The sequence below is a fragment of the Bos indicus genome, chromosome 18 (assembly GCF_029378745.1).
Source record: "Bos indicus isolate NIAB-ARS_2022 breed Sahiwal x Tharparkar chromosome 18, NIAB-ARS_B.indTharparkar_mat_pri_1.0, whole genome shotgun sequence".
NCBI classification, from domain to species: Eukaryota; Metazoa; Chordata; class Mammalia; order Artiodactyla; family Bovidae; genus Bos; species Bos indicus.
The window spans coordinates 2497518-2508810 of NC_091777.1; the positions used below are offsets into that span (position 1 = coordinate 2497518).

At 48.6% G+C, this 11293-nt stretch overlaps 1 long non-coding RNA gene across 1 annotated transcript; it reads left to right on the forward strand.

Moving 5' to 3' along the window:
- The first annotated feature begins 4542 nt into the window (after window positions 1-4542).
- LOC139177024 (uncharacterized) lies at window positions 4543-5654 on the forward strand. Its single transcript, XR_011561397.1, has 3 exons — window positions 4543-5010; window positions 5102-5265; window positions 5481-5654. It is a non-coding gene; the product is annotated as an uncharacterized lncRNA (long non-coding RNA).
- The last annotated feature ends 5639 nt before the right edge of the window (window positions 5655-11293 follow it).

Below are 11293 nucleotides of genomic sequence, written 5' to 3' on the forward strand. Positions count from 1 at the left end.
GTCTGTCTCAGATGTAAGTTGTGTAAAGGCAGGACCTCCTCGTTTGTCCTCCCCGCTGTTACACCTGGCAGCGTGTCTGGAACTCAGTAAGTCCTGAAACATTTGCTGAGTGAACAATTAGCGTTCTGGGTTTCAGCCTTTTCTCGTTAATCCTGTGCTCTGAGTGTAGTGTAATGACGCACTTGGTTTCCTCTGTCTAGTGTGAATTCCTGGGATCTGCTGCGTGGCTGAGCGAGAGCACGGCCCCCGTCGCTGACAGATGTGATGCTGCCCCGGTTGCTGGCGGTGGTCTGAGGACCGGGAAGCCGCGGAGGATGGCAGAAGGGGTCCCCGGCCAGAGGCAGCGCGTCAGCAGCCGTGGTGCCGCCCGTGGCCCTGCCTGCCCCAGCTCAGGTGGTCGTCTGCGGCAGTGGAATGAAAATTGACTTCTATGAAATTTTGATTTCAAAGTAAGGCTTTGCAACTTTTTTATTTCATATAATTCATACTTCTAGGAAGCATAACCTTATTTGTGAAGTGCCGATTAAGATGAAATGTCTAGAGACGAGTGTTTGTAAAACACTAGCCTGTTTGCCTGGCAATGTATCAAGGAGATGCCAAGAGAGCAACGAAGTGGGGAAGGAGACGGGCGTGCTGTGCTCTCGGGTGCGTGGCTGGCCTGGGGCCCCAGTGAGGCCTGCGTGGCCCTGGCCTGACCGCGTGCTGGCACGTGGCTGAGTGTGTGCCCCACGTACCTGGCGTGCCCCTCGGACCCGGCGTGCCCCTCGGACCGGGCGTGCCCCTCGGACCAGGCGTGCGCCTCGGATGCAGTGTGCTCAATGGACATGCGTGCCCGATGGATGTGGCGTGCCCCATGGACCCGGCGTGCCCCTCAGACGCACCACGCCCCAACATCCAGTGTGCCCCACGGACCTGGCGTGCCCTTCGGACACTGTGTGCCCCACGGACCCGGCGTGCCCCATGGACGTGGCATGCCCCATGGATCAGGTGTGCCTCTTGGACCCGGCGTGTGCCTCAGACACAGTGTGCCCCACAGACCTGGCGTGCCCCACAGACCCAGCGTGCCCCTCGGATGCAGTGTGCCCCAACACCCGGCTGGCCTCACCCTGGATCCTGCCGCTGTGTGAGCCTGAGTCGGGTTTTGGTGTTGCCTTGGCCAGGTGTCCTCCGAGAGGCAGAGGCTCTTGAGTGAATATAGAGAATGTAGTTCCTACTGCTGTGCTGTTTCTGGCTTTTACAAGGGACAGGGCCTGCTATAGGCAGGGTAGCTGGGAAATAGTCCTTTTTGGTTGGATTTAATTTAATGACAAGGTCCTTGAATCAGGCATTAACCAGGGTTTGGGTCAGAAGAGGGTCCACAACAGGCCTGGAGCGGGCACTGCTGACTCCTGGCCCCTTGGTTCAGTGACTCGTGCTTTGCTGCGCCTGGCACTCCTCCGCTGTTAGAGTCCAGAGGGATGGGGGCTGCAGGCTTCTTTTCTGGAAGATCACTGAGTCTACCTTTGTTCTGGGTCACCGTCTGGAACCCCCTGTTGGGCCTGATCTCCGTGGTGCCTGTGGGGCAGTGAGGAAGGCAGGCAGCCGAGAGCAAGGGCACCCCCAGTGTGTCACCCCAGTGCCGCCCACCAGGGCCGCAGTGAGACATGACGCGGGGCCTCCCTGACGGAGGAGTCTGCTGTCCACAGGATGGACGGGTGTGCACTCCCATGACCGCGGTCGTTCAGGGGACTGCTTGAGACATTAAATAAATGACATCTGTGCAGCCTAGATTTAATGATAACATATAATAAGCTAATTGTCTGAAAATAGTTCATTCACATGAGCTGTTAACTGCTTTCTACCTGGAGTTGCTGGGTCACTTCAAGAGTCCTCAGTATGCAAAATTAGTGTCTAAAGTGCTTTTTTCTACTTGATACAACTTTTTTTAAGTGATGGAATGTGATAATCTAAAAGTTTTAATAACCTTTTGAAAGTCTTCCACATATTGATCCTCTAATAAGGAAGGATCATTTTTTTACAGATGATAAATCTAGATGGAGATAGATTAAGCCAATTTACCAATATATCAATTTTTACCAATATATCAATTTTTAAAAATTGCTTTGGGTTATATGGAACTTCTTAAAAGTTTAAAACATATGTAATAAGTTATATACTCATTATAATAAATGTGAACGATACAGAAAGATAAAAAGTGAATCTCCCCACTGAATACTCACCAAAAGTTAGTTTATATGTGTACGCAGGTATACTTTTTCTTCTAACCCAAACTGAGATGGTATTAAGCATCTTATTATGTTTATTATGTACCTTGTTTTTTTCCATTTAAGAATGTCTTCTATAAAAATATACACCTACAAGATTACTTATTGTAACACTATTTAATGCAACTGTAAGATTGCATTTAAATGATACCCATATGTTACTGGGGAGCTTTCCCTGGTGGCTCAGAGGGTAAAGCATCTGCTTGCCATGCGGGAGACCTGGTTTGAATCCCCAGAATATGGGACGACCTGACCTGCCTTATGAGAAATCTGTATGCAGGTTAGGAAGCAACAGTTGGAACTGGACATAGAACAACAAACTGGCTCCAAATTGGGAAAGGAGTACACCAAGGCTGTGTATTGTCACCCTGCTTATTTAACTTCTATGCAGAGCACATCATGAGAAACGCTGGGCTGGATGACGCACAAACTGGAATCAAGATTGCCAGGAGAAATATCAATAACCTCAGATATGCAGATGACACCACCCTTATGGCAGAAAGTGAAGAGGAACTAAAGAACCTCTTGATAAAAGTTAAAGAGGAGAGTGAAAAAGTTGGCTTAAAGCTCAACATTCAGAAAACGAAGATCATGGCATCTGGTCCCATCACTTCATGGCAAATAGATGGGGAAATGATGGAAACAGTGACAGATTTTATTTTTGGGGGCTCCAAAATCACTGCAGATGGTAACTGTAGCCATGAAATTAAAAGATGCTTGCTCCTTGGAAGAAAAGCTATGACCAACCTAGACAGCGTATTAAAACTCAGAGACATTACTTTGGCGACAAAGGTCCATCTAGTCAAAGCTACAGTTTTTCCAGTGGTCATGTATGGATGTGAGAGTTGGACTATAGAGAAAGCTGAGCGGTGAAGAATTGATGCTTTTGAAGTGTGATGTTGGAGACTCTTGAGAGTCCCTTGGACTGCAAGGAGATCCAACCAGTCAATCCAAAGGAAATCAGTCCTGAATGTCCATTGGAAGGACTGATGCTGAAGCTGAAACTCCAATGCTTTGGCCACCTGATGTGAAGAACTGACTCATTTGAAAAGACCCTGATGCTGGGAAAGTTTGAAGGCAGGAGAAGGGGTCGACAGAGGATGAGATGGTTGGATGGCATCGCTGACTCAATGGACATGAGTTTGAGTAAACTCCCGAAGTTGGTGATGGACAGGGAGGCCTGGCATGCTGCAGTCCATGGGGTTGAAAAGAGTTGGGCACGACTGAGTGACTGAACTGAACTGATATGATTTTGATAAAGTGGAGCAGCTACACCAAGGACTATTAGGTAGATGTGAAAAGAAGGAGGAAGATGTCTGTGAACTGCTCTGAAGTAATCTCTGGGATACATTGTTATATGAGAAAAAGAAGGTGCTAAAAAGTATTATAAAATGTGCTACATTTGTGTAAGAGCTAAGAAGAAATAAGAAAATATGCAAATGTATAGTTATTTTTGCAAAAAAAGAAATATTGGAAGGCCAAAGCTCAAGTACTGAGGTTGGTTACCTCCCAAAGTGGGAAATGGGGTGCAGGGTTGGGGCGTGAGGGGATTGATATTTCTGGCTTGACTTTGTGTAGTTTTGACTTTTAGAATGATATGAACACGCTGCATACTCAGAACCATCAGGGTTGTGGGGGAGCCTACATTGGAACACTACCAGAAATAACCTACTTGCATTTCAGATGAATAACAGCTTTACTGTAGAGGGAAAAAAGAACAAACCCAGGGACTTCTGACCATACCAAAACCTTCTTAAGGTTTTGACTCTACCTTCAGTCAAAGACAAAAGGAAATGGGACAAACATTGACTGTAATTAGCAAGTTTATTTTTCACAGGGGTATGAACATTTCTGCTTTCTGTGTATTGTAAGATTGAGCAAAGGTGTAAATATATTGAGGATACATCTACCACTTATAAAAACCAGGCTCTGAAATTTCAGTTCTCCAAAGTTAACAATCTTGTCATGTCAGCAAAGGCCATATTTATCTGATGATTTCAAAGGAATAAGAAAATACTTAAATTATCGTGACTCTTTCCTTTTAAAAAGACATCTGACTGATTCAAGCTTTTCTTCATGAGAACTGATAAGACATTGCACTCAGGATTGTCATTGACTCAGGGGTCGTAGTGGTCACATCCAGTACGTTGACTGCAAACAGCAGGAATCGCCCAGGGCTAAGCTGGGCAACAAGGAGCTTCTGGAAGGCCACTGGGGCCTGTGGAGTGGGAGGTGGCTGCCAGCTGGAGGCAGGGTGGAGCCAGGTGGTGAGGACCCAGGCCCTCAGCTGGAAGCGGGGTGGGCTGGCCAGGATGCTGCTGCTCCTGAGATGAGAGGAGGGACCTCCGCCTTCTCTCCTGGCTCAAGCCCGTGTTCCAGGAGGCCAGACCGGCTGAGCGCAGGTCACAGGCCTGTGGCTGCACTAGGGGCGGCCATCGCCACGGTTATGTGCCCACCAAGGACCGAGGAGAAAGGGCCTGGTTACCCAAAGTGGTGAAGGAGGGAGGGGTCGCAGTTCCTTCCCCCGCAGAGCTGTGAGCTGAGCCCGTCTGGGTGGTGGCAGTCTAGGACTCCCCGCGGGTGGCCCGCCTGAGTCTGGCGGGCTCCCACTGTGCCCCCGCAGGTGGCCCGGTCTGTCTGAGTTTGGGCTGCTTCTCCTTCCAGGTTACACTAGGACGGGCTCCATCTTTCTGGCCCAAACTCAGGACCGGCTCATCTCCCTGAAGCGCATCAACTCGAGGCTGAAGTACGTATGAGGCTGAGCCCGTCCCGACTTCCTGTCAGCTGACCTCTGCGGAGGCCGGGGAATGTCATTGTGCCCCTGTGTTCTGTGCCAGTGTCATAGGCATCCCCTGCGAGATCATCTCCCCCAAGAAAGTGGCCGAGCTGCACCCTCTGCTCAACGTGCACGACCTGGTGGGGGCCATGCACGTCCCCGAGGACGCAGTGGTGTCCTCCGCCGACGTGGCGCTCGCCCTGGCCAGTGCCGCCTCCCAGAGCGGTGAGTGGGCGCGGGGTGAGGAGAGGGGCGGCCTCAGGAGAGCGGCTCAGCGGCGGCAGGGGCACCAGCCAGCCTCTGCGTGGAACTCTGGCTCGCGGCTCTGAGTTTCTGTCTCAGCGCGGTACCTGTCAGCACGGTTTCCCTCAGGGCCACGCGTTTCTTGCCTTCGGTCCTGCTTAGAGCATTTTAGGTTAAGGGCCTTTTTCCCTCCACAGGACTTGAGACGCTCCAAGGCTGGCACATGCCTCGGGGATTTAATGCGCAGCTGCGGTCGTGTCCCGCGTTGGAGTGAACGAGGGGAAGGCTCATCCGCCCTGGTGTCTGCTCCGGATGAGCTGCTGCGTGGTGTGGGTCGATCAGGACTGGGGAGGCCCTGCGGCACTGCCTCTCCTGCCCCTGTTATGATCCTGGGTGGGCACTGCCTCTCCTGCCCCTGTTATGACCCTGGGTGTTGGTTTGGCTGCGCCATGCCCCTTGTGCGCCTTCGATGCCCAGCCAGGGACGGAACCCCGGCCCCTGCAGTGGCAGCGTGGACCCGAACCACCGGACCGCCAGGGGAGTCCCACGATCCCTGAAGTTTCATTATGTACTTCACTTGGTTTGTTCAGTTGGCCTGGTCTTTTTAGTCTTGGGGAAGGCCCATTTAGACAGAAATGGGTCTCAGTTCAGATCTGTGACTGTGAGGTGGGAAACAGATGAGCCTCTGGGCTAGACAGCTGGTGTTTGACAAATGGAGTAAAATTCATCCTTTGTTCTCACTCAGACACTTCAAGGACAGAACTAGTGTCAAAAGCTGAGCTCTGCTAAAGTAGAGATAAGGTCCCTTTCTTGAGGTCAAGAAAGACTTCCCTATCTGTACATGCACAGGAAGGCTTCTTGAGGGTCCAAAAGGGAGGGGTGCACCCCATAATAAGGGTGGAGCTGCACCACAGTCCTCTGTGGCGGGGTCATCTTAGAAATAGCTGTGCTCACATCTTGGGCAGGGTCCTAGGACCAGCTGTGTGAAGGAACAGATGCAAGTGCTACGCATCCTGGAGGCCCGTCCACAGTCGTCTCCTGTGTATTTCTGCCCTGCTTCTGACATAAACTATTTCTCTCTGTGCTCCCCCATATATTGTGCTGTCTCTCTGATAGTAAACTTCATACTTGTTTTGCAGTTTTTGCCTCCTTGAAAATTTCTGCTTTCAAATGGGGTAAGAAGAAGGGAACTTTGCGTCTAGCCTCCAGCCCTTGGTGGACCAGCAAGGGTCAGTCCCTAGACAGGGAAATAAGATCTTGCATCAGGACTACTGTCCCTCTGAAAAACAGCCGGACAAGTATTCTTCATGTCATGGTCAAAAGAGGTCAAGTCGTGGGCGTGGAGACAGATAAAGGACAGATCCAGTGCCAGTACTTTGTCAACTGTGCTGGTCAGGTAGGTTAGTGACAAGACTGGGTCACTGACTTTCTTATTTAACTTTGTCTCCAGGATTTTGGGGTACAGAGATAAGGCCAGTTTTCTGATGGACCAAGCGGGGCTCACTGTTTCTTCTGTGGCCGGGAGAACTCGGAATCCCCTCCTCCAAACGAGAAGCCTGCCCTCGCCCCTCGCGTGGAAGCCAGGCGCCATCCCCCTCCTCCCCGGCCAAGGGGCAGCCCTGCTCAGGGAGGCCCGGACAGTGAGTGCAGACAGCGCTCGGTCCCTGCTCTGGGCTGTGTGGTGGCTCGTGTCATCCCGCCACCCAGCAGACGAGCGTTGGGGTGCCCCTTTGTCGGGAGCGTGGGTTCCATGTCAGGACCCTAAACCCTGCAGCTCTGAAGGCAGACTGTCCCTTGCCCCCCCTCCACGGTCTTAGGGGCATCCAGGAGTACTTGCCACCACGTGGAGGTCTTCGTGGTTGGTGTTTGGGGTTTGCAGGGCCTGTCTCCCCACGGCTCCTCTTCCGAGCTGGTGGCTCTGTCTTCTCTGCTCAGAAAGCAGATTCCGTGGCTCACCCAGTACAGAGTTGCTCCCCTCCAAAAATGATAGGAACTAAAGCTGGGAGTCAGCTTCCCACAGCTGACGTGGGAGCGGGAGCGCCCAGGAGCTGCTCGAAATGACACTTGTCTCAAGAGGCTGCCCTTGCTCATGCGTCTTTCTGTTCCTCTCCACCCACCCATCCCTCTGTGTGTCTGTAGTGGGCATACGAGCTGGGTCTGTGCAGCGAGGAGCCGGTTAGCATCCCGTTACACGCCTGCGAACACTTCTACCTTCTGACTCGCCCCTGGGAGACCCCGCTGCCGAGCAGCACGCCAAGTGAGGACTGCACTTTGTTTCCACTCTTGTCTCCTCGCCCCTGTTCCGTCCTCTGTCAAGAAGGCTTTCTGCTGAGGACAGACTGCGCCCAGAAGAGTCCTTTCACTTCTTTTCTGGAGCATGTTACAGGGCGGTGGACCCCGTTCTAACTTGACTTGAATGTCTCTTTATGAAAAGATGGCCAAAGTGGGCATACCATTTGCTTCTTTGTTTGCAAGCTAACTGTAGTCCCAGACAGAGGTCTGAACTGTATATGTTTGGAATATAACCTCCCGTCAACCTTGATTCCAGCTTCTGCTTCATCCAGTCCAGCATTTCACATGATGTACTCTGCATATAAGTTAAATAAACAGGGTGACAATATACAGCCTTGACGTACTCCTTTCCGTTAGGAACCAGCCTGTTGTTCCATGTCCAGTTCTAACTGTTTCTTCTTGACCTGCATACAGATTTCTCAGGAAGCAGGTAAGGTGGTCTGGTATTCCCATCTCTTGAAAAATTTTCCACAGTTCGTTCTGATCCATGCAGGCATTGGTGTAGTCAATAAAGCAGATGTTTTTCTGGAACTCTCTTGCTTTTTCGATGATCCAGTGGATGTTTGCAATTTGATCTCTGGTTCCTCTGCTTTTTCTAAAATCAGCTTGAACATCTGGAAGTTCATGGTTCATGTATTGTTGAAGCCTGGCTTGGAGAATTTTGAGCATTACTTTGCTAGCGTGTGAGATGAGTGCAATTGTGCGGTAGTTTGAGCATTTTTTGGCATTGCCTTTCTTTAGGATTGAAATGAAAACTGACCTTTTCCAGTCCTGTGGCCAGTGCTGAGTTTTCCAAATTTGCTGACATATGGAGTGCAGCACTTTCATAGCATCATCTTTTAGGATGTGAAATAGCTCAGCTGGAATTCCATCACCTTCACTAGTTTTGTTTGTAGTGATGTTTCCTAAGGCCCACTTGACTTCGCATTCCAGGATGTCTGGCTCTAGATGCGTGATCACACCATTGTGGTTATTTGGGTCATGAAGATCTTTTTTGTATAATTCTTCTGTGTATTCTTGCCCCCTCTCAGAAAACGAAGATCATGGCATCTGGTCCCATCACTTCATGGCAAATAGATGGGGTAACAGTGGAAACAGTGTCAGACTTTATTTTTGGGGGCTCCAAAATCACTGCAGATGGTGACTGCAGCCATGAAATTAAAACACACTTACTCCTTGGAAGAAAGTTATGACCAACCTAGATAGCATATTCAAAAGCAGAGACATTACTTTGCCAACAAAGGTCCGTCTAGTCAAGGCTATGGTTTTCCCAGTGGTCATGTATGGATGTGAGAATTGGACTGTGAAGAAAGCTGAGCGCCAAAGAATTGATGCTTTTGAACTGTGGTGTTGGAGAAACTCTTGAGAGTCCCTTGGACTGCAAGGAGATCCAACCAGTCCATTCTGAAGGAGATCAGCCCTGGGATTTCTTTGGAAGGACTGATGCTAAAGCTGAAACTCCAGTACTTTGGCCACCTCATACAGAGTTGACTCGTTGGAAAAGACTCTGATGCTGGGAGGGATTGGGGGCAGGAGGAGAAAGGGACGAGAGAGGATGAGATGGCTGGATGGCATCACCGACTCGAGGGACATGAGTTTGAGTGAACTCCAGGAGTTGGTGATGGACAGGGAGGCCTGGCGTGCTGCGATTCATGGGGTTGCAAAGAGTCAGACATGACTGAGTGACTGAACTGAACTGAACTGAACTTCTTAATATCTTATGCTTCTGTTAGGTCCATACCATTTCTGTCCTTGATTGTGCCCATCTTTGCATGAAATATTCCCTTTGTAACTCTAATTTTCTTGAAGAGATCTCTAGTCTTTCCAATTCTATTGTTTTACTCTATTTCTTTGCATTTATCACTGAGGAAGGCTTTCTTATCTTTCCTTGCTGTTCTTTGGAACTCTGCATTCAAATGGGTATATCTTTCCTTTTCTCCTTTGCCTTTCACTTCTCTTCTTTTCACAACTCTTTGTAAGGCCTCCTCAGACAACCATTGTGCCTTTTTGCATTTGTTTTTCTTGGGGATGGCCTTGATCACTGCCTCCTGTACAATGACACAAACCTCCATCCATAGTTCTTCAGGCACTCTGTCTATCAGATCTAATCCCTTGAATCTGTTTGTCTCTTCCACTGTATAATTGTAAGGAATTATGATTTGGGTCATACCTGAATGGTCTAGTGGTTTTCCCTACTTTCTTCAATTTAAGTCTGAATTTGGCAATTAGGAGTTCATGATCTGAGCCACAGTCAGCTCCTGGTCTTGTTTTTGCTGACTGTATAGAGCTTCTCCATCTTTGGCTGAAAAGACTATAATCAATCTGATTTCGGTGTTGACCATCTGGTGATGCCCACGTGTAGGTAGAGTCTTCTCTTGTGTTGTTGAAAGAGGGTGTTTGCTATGACCAGTGAGTTCTCTTGGCAAAACTCTATTAGCCTTTGCCCTGCTTCATTCTGTACTCCAAGGCCAAATTTGCCTGTTACTCTAGGTGTTTCTTGACTTCCTACTTTTGCATTCCAGTCCCCTATAATGAAAAGGACATCTCTTTTGGGTGTTAGTTCTAGAAGGTCTTGTAGGTCTTCATAGAGCCATTCAGCTTCAGCTTCTTCAGCATTACCAGTTGGGGCATAGACTTCGATTACCATGATATTGAATGGCTTGCCTTGGAAATGAACAGAGATTATTTTGTCGTTTTTGAGATTGCACCCAAATTCTGCATTTCGGACTCTTTTGTTGGCTGTGAGGGCTACTCCATTTCTTCTAAGGGATTCTTGTCCACAGTAGTAGATACAATGGTCATCTCAGTTAAATTCACCCATTCCAGTCCATCTTAGTTCACTGATACCTAAAATGTTGACATTCACTCTTGCCATCTCCTGTTTGACCACTTCCAATTTGCCTTGATTCATGGACCTAACATTCCAGGTTCCTGTGCAATATTTCTCTTTACAGCATCAGACTTTACTTCTATCACCAGTCACATCCACAACTGGGTGTTGTTTTTGCTTTGGCTGTGTCTCTTCATTCTTTCTGGAGTTATTTCTCCACTGTTCTCCAGTAGCATATTGGCACCTACCGACTTGAGGAGTTAATCTTTCAGTTTCCTATCTTTTTCCATTTTCATACTGTTCACAGGGTTCTCAAGGCAAGAATACTGAAGTGGTTTTGCATTCCCTTCTTCAATGGACCATGTTTTGTCAAAAGCTGTAATCAAGATTCCTGGGAGAAATATCAATAACCTCAGATATGCAGATGACACCATCCTTATGGCAGAAAGTGAAGAAGAACTAAAGAGCCTCTTGATCAAAGAGGAGAGTGAAAAAGTTGGCTTAAAACCCAACATTCAGGAAACTAAGATCATGGCATCTGGTCCCATCACTTCATGGTAAATAGATGGGGAAACGATGGAAACAGTGACAGAGTTTATTTTTTGGGCTCTAAAATCAGTGCAGATGGTGATTGCAGCCATGAAATTAAAAGATGCTTGCTCCTTGGAAGAAAAGCTATGACCAACCTAGACAGCATATTAAAAAGCAGACATTACTTTGCCAACAAAGTTGTCTAGTCAAAGCTATGGTTTTTCCAGTAGTCATGTATGGTTGTGAATGTTGGACCATAAAGAAAGCTGAGTGCCCAAGAATTGATGCTTTTGAACTGTGGTGTTGGAGAAGACTCTTGAGAGTCCCCTGGACTGCAAGGAGATCCAAACAGTCCAC